Source organism: Jaculus jaculus, chromosome 1 (genome assembly GCF_020740685.1).
Source record: "Jaculus jaculus isolate mJacJac1 chromosome 1, mJacJac1.mat.Y.cur, whole genome shotgun sequence".
Taxonomy (NCBI): domain Eukaryota; kingdom Metazoa; phylum Chordata; class Mammalia; order Rodentia; family Dipodidae; genus Jaculus; species Jaculus jaculus.
Window position 1 is genome coordinate 222401560 of NC_059102.1, and position 11254 is coordinate 222412813.

The following is an 11254-nucleotide window of genomic DNA, read 5'->3' on the forward strand; positions in this document are numbered from 1 at the left end:
CCTTTCTTTCCCCTTCAGGTAGCCAGAGTCCTTGGACTCCAGCAGTCATCTAGGCCAGTCTCAGCCATACCTCCACATGTACTGGACCTGACCCTGGGTGAATGCCCAGAAGTAGGGCAGGGCTGATCTAAGGTGTATGCAAGCCCTGCACAGCCATCACAGTGCACCAAAAAGCAGCAAAAAAGAAAAAGAAAAAAACAAGGTCATAGTTAACTAAAGACTATGGTAAACTGAATTTTACCTAAAGAATGTCATACCTTGTTACATGATATCATAAATATAATTACTGAGTTTATGTTCTAGGTCAAGTTCAACTTACATAGAGGAGCATTGAAAACAACAGATTTCTCTCTGAAGTGATAATTTATAATTTGTCAGGTATTTTTTAAAAATACCTTTTATTTAAAAGGATGAGGCAACTGACCTTACTTCTAGGCCACCCTGCCTCAATATAGCAACAAAATTTGCCTTAGTTACTCCTAATAAAATCATTTCCGGGCTGGAGAGATGGCTTAGCAGTTAAGCGCTTGCCTGTGAAGCCTAAGGACCCTGGTTCGAGGCTCGGTTCCCCAGGTCCCACGTTAGCCAGATGCACAAGGGGGCGCACGCGTCTGGAGTTTGTTTGCAGAGGCTGGAAGCCCTGGTGCGCCCATTCTCTCTCTCTCCCTCCATCTGTCTTTCTCTCTGTGTCTGTCACTCTCAAATAAATAAATAAATAAATGAACCAAAAAAATATTAAAAAAAAATAATTTCCAAGTGTTTTATTGGTATTAATGACATAAAATTGTCTTTTGATTACTGGCTTGCTAATCAGTAATAAGATTAATCAATTTGGTGTAGTTTTTCTTAATAGCCTTATAAGAAAGATGGTTAAGAATGGGGTGAAATGTTAATAAAAATTAAAAAAAAAAAAAAGAAAGAAACACAGAAGGCCTGGAAAAAAAAAAAAAGAATGGGGTGAGATGAATTGATTGAAGGAACTAGGAAGGAATTTTTCAATGTTGGCACATAGAATGCTCATTAAAAATGCTTTTTGAGTGGCACTTAGATCAGAATGTTAAAGTATGTGGATAAAGAGGTGCGTATTTAGGAAAGAATTTTCAGGCTAAACCTAAATACCATGCCTAAAGCTAGAGATTTTTCAACTGTTTACAAACTCTTAAGAAACAAAAAACTAATTTTCAGACTAAAATATGTTGGGATAGCTTGTGTAAGCTTTATTAAATTTAAGTCATAGATAAAACATAATATTGTTTTATGTTAATAAAAATTTCTATGGGGGGGAGGAAGGGTATTACCATGGGATTTTTTTTATAACCATGGAAAATGTTAATAAAAATTAAATAAATAAGTATTTTTAAAAATTTCTATGGTACATAAAATCAATAACTATCAAGATTAAGCCAAAATCATTGGTTGTCAAATGGTGTCTTTTCTTTCAAAAAAGATTTATCAAGGGTTATATTAGAACTTTGCTAGCTGTTTTGGTTCAAAAAAGACCAGATTCTACTCGGTTGTATATTAAATAACTGTCTCAATTAAGTCCAATTCTTATAACAAAATTAACACTTAAAACATATTCCCTACTCGTGCTCAAACAATGGTCCTCATCTGAAAAAAATTAATACTCAAACTCTGTGTTTCTGTTTCCAATGTTCTCTGGGTAATTGAAATCCACACAGGTATCTGAACTAACCAAAGATGTTTTCAAACACAGGTGCTAAGACTTTGTACTGTCTTATTTGTCCTCTTCTAACAATTTCTAGGTTAAATTAATTAGTTAGTTTGTAAATCAATTGGTACTGTTTTCAAGACTGATAAAAGGTTCTGCCTATATTTATAAATGTTATTTAAAGAGTGAGATGTGCCTACTTCCTGTGCCTCAGATATATGGCTTATGCTGCCACAGTACAACAAAAAATTAAAATATTGGGCAAAATGATTTAGAAGCCCTTGTGCCATTCTTTTACTAAATCTATTTCAGTAATCAAATGTGCTCTACATGTACATACATACAGGTTGGTGTAACTTCCTTTCTAAGTGTGTTAATTACCTATGTAGAAGCCAAAGCCAATTGGAATCATCAGAGCAAAAGGGGCCAATATTTTGACCTGTTCTCCCAGGTCATGAGGCCACTGGTGATGATGAGACAATTCTACACTGGCTCCCTCATAAGTCACCTGTCTTTCTGAGCAGGGAGGACACAGAGACCCAAACAAAATTGTTGTACAATCTAAAATAGGAGAGTCACAATTGAGGAGCAATCAGTCCTCCTGACTTCCCAAAGAAGGGAAAACTACTTGGCCAGAATGGCCCTGACTCATCCTAACAGACAGAAAATACCAGTAAGATATAAGGCTACCCCTGGGTCCCTAAAGTCTCTTTGGAGAGCTATTAGTGACCTCCAAAATTAATCCTTAATTAAACTTTGGCTATCTGCATGGTATTAAACACTCAGAGAGAATTGTGAAAACAAAGATAAAAATACCTTAAATATATGAATGGCCTCTTAAGTAATAAGCAAGAGCTTTCCAAGAGGAGAAACAAACAAACAGTAAGACATCTTTTCCCCATAGTTCTAAATCTATAATAAAGAGAAACAACTATAGATGTAAAAAGGGTTATTTTCAAATCCAGAATATATAAATAAATTGGGACCAAAAAGCATATTTGTACAGTCTTTAATGGCAACCAATAGCTCTCTATTATCAAGGTTAAATGCTGTGTGTTAAATGTTGTGTGTTAAATGTGTGTTCCTGATAATTCTGCAATTATCTCATCTGTTTTACAAGCCATGCCAAATATTACTGTGCCATTTAGTGAACAGTTCTGGAAGAAAATCTCAGCCATCTCATCCTCAGATGGTCCTGAGACTATACAAGCTTATCTGCCTGAATTCCCTCAGCCTCAAAAAGGACCAGTTTGCTGTGTGCTCACTTCTCATTAACTCCTTACTTTTATTCTTTCTCCCCAGTGTTCTCTTCCAAGACTATCTCCCTACATTCTGGGGTCCATTAGAATAGTTCCCCTCTCTGGGACAGACTTTCTAACTGCAATAAGTACCCACTTCATGTCCCATCCAGCAGGTCAGGTTATGTTTCTCTGCCTGTCCAGTTCTAAGTCAACCATAGCTGAATGCCTGCTCAATATTTCCATAATCAGGACCAGTTGTGTCAAGACACCAGCTCTCCTTTGTACAAAAGGAGTAACCACCCCATACATAAATATTTCCTCTACCACTTATTGTTCCCCAGTCTTGATTGCTTCACAGGTGTATCTCTACAAAAAATCTGCAAACCACCTGCACCAACTGCCTGCACTAACTGAAAGAGATCTTCATCCCTCTTCTGGTGTGACCTGTCTCTGGCTGCCTCTAATGACCAACAGCCTTGAATCTCTCCAAAGACAAATGAACTTTCTCACCGGTGTGGCACTTCAAAACCATCTAGCCTTAGACTTCATGACTAATGAACTTGGGGGGCCATTATGGTCTTGGGACAAGATTATTTTCTTTGTTAACAAATCAAATGTTAAGCTGCTTGACTGCTACAAGCCTCAGGACCCCACCACCTGGTTCTCTAACCCTTTAGTTACTTGGCTTCTCCTTAACCCCTTCCTTATTACAGTAACCCTATTGCTTGTAGCCCCCTGTCTCATCAAATTTCTCAGATAACAAATAACTAATATTGCTAAGGTTGCTATTAATCAGGTCCTCATACAACACCTAACTATATCTGGACCAATGGTAAATTATAAAAAGAAAAACTCATTTGGGATGACACTGCCCCATTATAAAAACAAAGGGGAGTGGTTGGATACTGCCAGGCACAGGCTGGAGCCTTCAGGAGTGGGAAAGTATAAATGGGAATTTCAAGATATTTGGGACACTAGGAAAAAAGGGGACAGAAGTTGGGGAAGTAGTGGGATAATAGAGGAAACTTCTTCCTTACTCGTTTCCTCCCTCCCTCTTTTCTCTGTATCTCTTTGCATGTGCATGTGTGGGTATGTGTCTGGGTGTGTATGCACACATAGTTAGAGTGGCCAGACACCATTGGGTGTCCTCCTCAGGCCCTCTTTACCTTTTTTTTTAAATTTTTATTTACTTATTTGAGAGTGACAGACACAGAGAGAAAGACAGATAGAGGGAGAGAGAGAATGGGCACGCCAGGGCTTCCAGCCTCTGCAAACGAACTCCAGACGCATGCGCCCCCTTGTGCATCTGGCTAACGTGGGACCTGGGGAACCGAGCCTCGAACCAGGGTCCTTAGGCTTAAAGGCAAGCGCTTAACCGCTAAGCCATCTCTCCAGCCCTTTACCTTCCTTTTTGAGATAAGAATCTCTCCTGAACCTAGAGTTCACTGATTGAATTAGACAAGCTAACTAGTGAACCCCAGGGATCCTCCTGTCTCTGCCTCCCCAACACTGAGATTATATTATATAGGTGCTAGGGATTGAATACAGGTTCTCATGTTTGGGCAGCAAACACTTTACCCACTGAGCATCCCCATCCATGAGAACTTCTTTTTGAAGAGGTGCTCCAGAAAAAACTTAGGAGTTGCCCTCTGCTTTGGCTTGGCAGGAAGGCAGAGCCAGTAGATGATGATGGAAGAGGGACACAGACAAAGCTCTGAAATAGAAACAAAGATGACTGGAGGTTGCCTATAAGCAGACAGAAGCCAGGTCAGAGGACCTTGAGATCAAAGTAAGAAATTTGGGTCTTCCTTGACCACAAGCAAATCTGTCTTATTCTAGACACTAAAGTCCTAGAATGCTGAGGTCCAGCCCCAAGTTCTCCATATCTACAAGTCAGAATCAGAAAGTCATTATAACCAGATCATGGCAAAGAAAATTTACACTTTGTCACACTTACTTACCCATCTGTTTTGTCAACTCTCAGGTTTTCCACATTTCTAGTTGTGTGCTTTCCTACATTTCTTAGTTCCTTTTTATAAATCCCACCCCAGGTCTCTGAGCTGAAGGGAAATATTTTAGGGAAACAGGCCTGGGAATCCCAGATAAAGAGTTGGGGCATCTCTTAGAGATGGACAGTCACTCATGCCAATGGGAGAACCAAGTAGGTGGGTTGTGATGAATCATTTGAGTCCTATTACAGTGCTGCATTCACTTGATAGTACTTTATAAGCACCTGGCATGGGCCTCAGCTTTGGGTGGATATGATGTTACAAAGATGACTAAAACATTGATCCTCTCTCTAGATATAAAGCTACTGCAAGGAATGTTCAGTGCAAAGGGTGTGGAGAGTGAATCCTTTTTAGGAATTGGCAGTATGGCCCTTACACAAAGACAGCAGGTACTATGGACCCCATGTTCTAGGGCACCAGAAGTTATTCCAGGAAACCGAATATTAAAATAAACATTAAAGGACTTCTAGTTAAGAAGGCGGCGTAGGTACCACACCAAAGCAGCCTAGGGGGGCGAAAGACCAAAAAAAACCCAGCAAAATACACACTTTTACTAAAAAGTGAGGTGTATAGGAAATTTAAGCGACAGCAGAGAAGTAGAAGAGAGCCAGAGCATCCAGAGCCTGCACAGGCCGGCAAAAGTGGCCCCAGCAGCTCTGCCGACTGTGGCAGTGGCGACCAGAAAGCCGCCAGGCTCGGCTGGAGCCGCAGGTATCACCATACCTGATTTTAACCTATACTACCGAGCCATAGTAACAAAAACAGCATGGTACTGGCACAAAAACAGACATGTAGATCAGTGGAACAGAATAGAGGACCCAGGTGTAAGCCCAAGTAGCTATAGCCACCTGATATTCGATAAAAATGCCAAAAATAGGGCTGGAGAGATGGCTTAGCGGTTAAGCGCTTGCCTGTGAAGCCTAAGGACCCCGGTTCAAGGCTCGGTTCCCCAGGTCCCACGTTAGCCAGATGCACAAGGGGGCACACGCGTCTGGAGTTCGTTTGCAGAGGCTGGAAGCCCTGGCGCGCCCATTCTCTCTCTCTCCCTCTATCTGTCTTTCTCTCTCTGTCTGTCACTCTCAAATAAATAAATAAATAAATTTAAAAAAAAAATGCCAAAAATACTCATTGGAGAAAAGACAGCCTCTTCAGCAAATGGTGTTGGAAAAACTGGATATATATCTGCAGAAGGATGAAAATAGATTGTTCTCTCTCACTATGCACAAGAATTAAGTCCAAATGGATTAAAGACCTTAACATCAGACCTGAAACTCTGAAACTGCTACAGGAAAAAGTAGGGGAAACCCTTCAACATATTGGTCTTGGCAAAGACTTTCTGAATACAACCCCAATTGCTCAGGCAATAAAACCACAGATTAATCACTGGGACCTCATGAAATTATAAAGATTTTGCACTGCAAAGGGCACAGTGAAAAAAGCAAAGAGGCAACCTCCAGAATGGGAAAAAATCTTCGCCAGCTATATATCTGATAGAGGATTAATATCTAGGATTTACAAAGAACTCAAAAAGTTAAATAATAAGGAATCAAACAAGCCAATCAAAAAATGGGCTATGGAGCTAAATAGAGCATTCTCAAAGAAAGAAATATGAATGGCATATAAGCAATAAAAAAAATGTTCTATGTCACTAGTCATCAGAGAAATGCAGATTAAAACTACATTGAGATTCCATCTCACTCCTGTCAGATTGGCCATCATCATGAAAACAAATGATCATAAATGTTGGCGGGGATGTGGAAAAAGAGGAACCCTTCTGCACTGCTGGTGGGAATGCAATCTGGTCCAGCCATTGTGGAAAACAGTGTGGAGGTTCCTAAAACAGCCAAAGATTGATCTACCATATGACCCAGCTGTAGCACTCCTAGGCATATATCCGAAGGACTCATCTCATTTCCTTAGAAGTACGTGCTCAACCATGTTTATTGCTGCTCAATTTATAATAGCTGGGAAATGGAACCAGCCTAGATGTCCCTCAACTGATGAGTGGATAATGAAGATGTGGCACATTTATACAATAGAGTTCTACTCAGCGGTAAAGAAAAATGAAGTTATGAAATTTGCAGACAAATGGATGGACCTGGAAAGGATTATACTAAGTGAGGTAACCCAGGCCCACAAAGCCAAGCGCCACATGTTCTCTCTCATATGTGGATCCTACCTACAGATGATTGGGCTTCTGTGTGAGAAGGAAAATACTTAGTAGCAGAGGCCAGTAAGTTAAAAAGGAGACATAAAGGGAAGAGAAAGGAAGTGAGGAGGGTACTTAATAGGTTAATATTGTATATATGTAATTACAATGATTGAGATGGGGAGGTAATATGATGGAGAATGGAATTTCAAATGGGAAAGTGTCATGTGGGGGCAGGAGGGAATTAGCATGGGATATTTTTTTATAATCATGGAAAATGTTAATAAAAATTTAAAATAAAAAATAAATAAAATAGAATAAACATTAAAGGAGGCAGCACTTGCCCTACATCTGGTACCCCAGATCCTAGTTTCCTCCTCGTCACACACTTTATAATCCCAGGGAGAAGCCAGAAAGCCAAACATCACATATTCTCTCTCATATGTGGATCCTAGCTGCAAATGATTGGACTTCTATGGAGTAGGATGAAAACTCAGTAGCAGAGGCAAGTAAGCTAGAAAGGAGATATAAAGGGAATGGAAAGGGAAGGAGGGGGACTTAATAGGATAGTATTGTATATATGTAAGTAGAAGGACAGATTAATGGGACTGAAAAGGCCTAAGTGAGGTCAGGGGAAGAGATTAAGTAAAGGAAAGGTGGAGGGAGGGCTAATCAAAATATAAGAGGATATAAATAAGTCATATCATCTACTTTTTGGACAACAGTACACACAGGAGCCATAGATTGTTACTAGAAAATTTTCAGTGCCAGGGATGGGATACCTTCCAGTGAGTTGTTGGCCAGGGAGGTGCCTGGTGCCCCAAAACATTACAGGCCATTGCTGAGGCCCTTGGAAAGGATTCCCACCAGGAATAGATGCTAAGACCATTGCTGAAGACTCCACATACTTGGGCTGCAGGGCCACTGAGAAATCCTTCTGGAGCTGAGCTTAAAACTTCCTCCATGTAGACTAGCTGACAGAAAATGGAAGAAGCCATTCTGTATGCAGTTCAGTGGGAGAAAGAGAAATCGCCAGTGAAGATACTCAACTGTGGGCACTGCAAGCCTTATATTTGGCCAGCCAGGCCAAATGATCCAACAAGTGCAAGAGTGGCATGTCTATTATGGGGGAAATCAACTGCCTTCTAATTGAACTGGAGGGCAGCTCCATGGGTGGGACTACATCCCTGATACTGAAAACCTGCAACAGGGGTAGTCATGGGCCCTAGGGGTGAAATGTCTGCTGGTGTCTGGCTAAATGTATATACTGTGCTCACCAAACTTCCCAGTAAGCACTTCTCTTAAAGTTCATACCCATATTTTAATGCTACTCTCACTTATGGTTAGAAAAGCTTCTCTTTTCAGATGGGATGACTCACAAAGCACCATGGTGCTAAGAAGAAGTGACAGAGGAGTGCTCAGCACTGAAATATCTCTATCACATCTTCCAAGGCTCAGGATCCATTGCAGAAGGGGTGGCAGAAAAAAGATGAGTCAAAGAAAGGGTAGAATTCCTTACAACGTGCTCCTTTAGACACAAATTGGCCTGTATATCCATGACCTGACAGTGCCTGGCACTACCTACACAAGACCATCATAATAGGAGGAAAAGATGATGACATCAAAATAAAAGAGAAACTGATTGAGAGGGGGAGGGGATGTGATGGAAAGTGGAGTTTCAAAGGGGAAAGTTGAGGGTGGGAGGGACTTACCATGGGTTATTGTCTACAATTATGGATGTTGTCAATAAAACAAATAAATTTATGAGCATCATGGTGCACACCTTTAATCCCAGCACTTGGGAGGCAGAGGTTAAGAGGATCACCATGAGTTCAAGGACTCCCAGAGACTACATAGTTAAGTCCAGGTCAGCCTGGGCCAGAGTGAGACCCTACCCTGAAAAAAAAATACATTTTTAAAAAAAGAAAATTTTAAAACACTCAAGAAAGTAATTGAAAAAGACACTAAACAATAGAAAGACATCCCATGTTCATGGATTGGAAAAATCAATATGGTGAAAATATAAATTATACCAAAAGCATTCTAGAGATTTAAGGCAATCACAATCAAAATGCCAATGGCATTCTGCAATGAAAACTGAAGAAATAATTCTAAAATGTATTTGGAAGCACAAAAAACTTACTAGAAAAGTGAGACCCTACCTCGAAAAACCAAAATAAAATAAAATAAAACAACTGCCGGAGCCTGCTGGCTGAAAGGGTTTGAGCCTCATGGGGAGTGAGGATTAAGGAAAGACAGAAGAAAGACTGAAAGCAAGGACTCCAGTCCAGGGCTGAAGCAAGGACTCAAGCCAGGACTGAAGCAAGGTTTATTTCACAACATTCCTTTTTATATCTTCTTACAAACAGTTTTTCCATGGACAAAAGTTCCATGAGTCTCACACAAGTTTCTATAAAAAAATTAAAAAAAAAAAAAACCCTTCCTGTTACAGAGTTTTTGCACTTCAATCATTTCTCAGTACAAAAGACTATTAAGGCCAGCCAAATGGCTTCCAACACTGAATATACATAATCTTGCTTACATGTAGGTGCTAATGTCTTGCTGCCAAACAGCTTCCCGACACTGAATATATATAATCTTGCTTACATGTAGGCTGCTATTTTTTTTGTTAATGTCTTGCTGCCAAATGGCTCCTGACAAACAACAACAACAACAAAAACCTTAATAGCCAAAGCAACTCTAAGCAACAAAAATAAGACTGGTGGTATCACCATAGCTGATTCTAAGATATATTACAGAGCCATTGTAAAAAAAAAAACAGTATGGTACTGGCATAAAGGCAGACATACGGATGAACAGAACAGAATAAAGGACTCAAATGTGACCTTGGGATGACTCAGAAGGCATCATGGTACTGGAAAGAAGTGACAGGAGTGCTCAGCACTGCACTATCTCTATCACACCTTCCAAGGCTCAGGGTCTATTGTGGAAGAGGTAGCGGAAAGAATATAAGAGCCAAAGGAAGGGCAGGACTCCTTACAACATGCTCCCCCCAGACACAAAATGGCCTGTATATCCATGACCTCACAGTGCCTGACACTACCTACACAAGACCATCATAATATGAAGAAAAGATCATGCCATCAAAATAAAAGAGTGATTGAGATGGGGAGAGGATATGATGGAGAATGGAGTTTCAAAGGGAAAAGTGGCGGGGAGGGAGGGTATTACCATGGGATATTTTTTATAATCATGAAAGCTGTTAATAAAAAAAATTTGAAAAGAAAAAAATAAAAAGTTTGCATTTGAAAAAAATAGGAGAGACTGATCAGAAAAGAGAGGATTCAGTGGAGGAAGGAACTTGTAAAGAGGAAAAGGGAGGGTAGTGGGAGGTGATTATGATCCTGGTGTGTTATCTATATGTACTGAATTTGTCAATAAAATTTTTAAATATCTGTATTATTTTCCGATTGCTAAGTCCTGTTGCATTTATGTTCTCTATTTACAAAAATCTTACATTCACACATATATTAATAATGCCAGCTGGATGAGATGGTGTGCGCCTTTAATCCTAGCACTTGGGAGGCAGAGATAGGAGGACTGCTGTGAATTTAAGGCAAGCCTGAATTTCAGGTCAGCCTGAACTAGAGACCCTACCTCAAAAAAAATAATAATAATGCCAATAGCATAATGAGACATTGTTTCAAAAAAAAAAAAAAATCAAGAACTGAAAAAGAGGGACTGGAAGCCAGGTGTGCTGGCGCATGCCTTTAATCCCAGCACTCGGGAGGCAGAGGTAGGAGGATTGTTGTGAGTTTGAGGCCACCCTGAGACCAAAGAGTGAATTCCAGGTCAGCTTGAGCTAGAGTGAGACCCTACCTCAAAAAAGCAAAAAAGAAAAGCAAAAAAAAAAAAAAAAAAAATGAGGGACTGGAGAGATGGCAGTTCATGCATTTGCTAAGAAGCCTAACGACCCATGTTGGACTCTTCAAATCCCACATAAACACAAGGTGACAGAACTATGCAAGGTTGCACATGCACACCAGGTGGAGTTCCATTACAGTGGCTGGAGGCCAATTCTTTCTCTCATAAAAAAGGGTAGGGGAATATGGCATAGTGGTTGAGGCACTTGCTGGCAAAGCCTAGGGACCCAGGCACAGGTGTCTGGTGTTTGTTTGCAGTGGCTAGAAGCCCTAGTGTGCCCATTCTCTTCCTCTCTCTC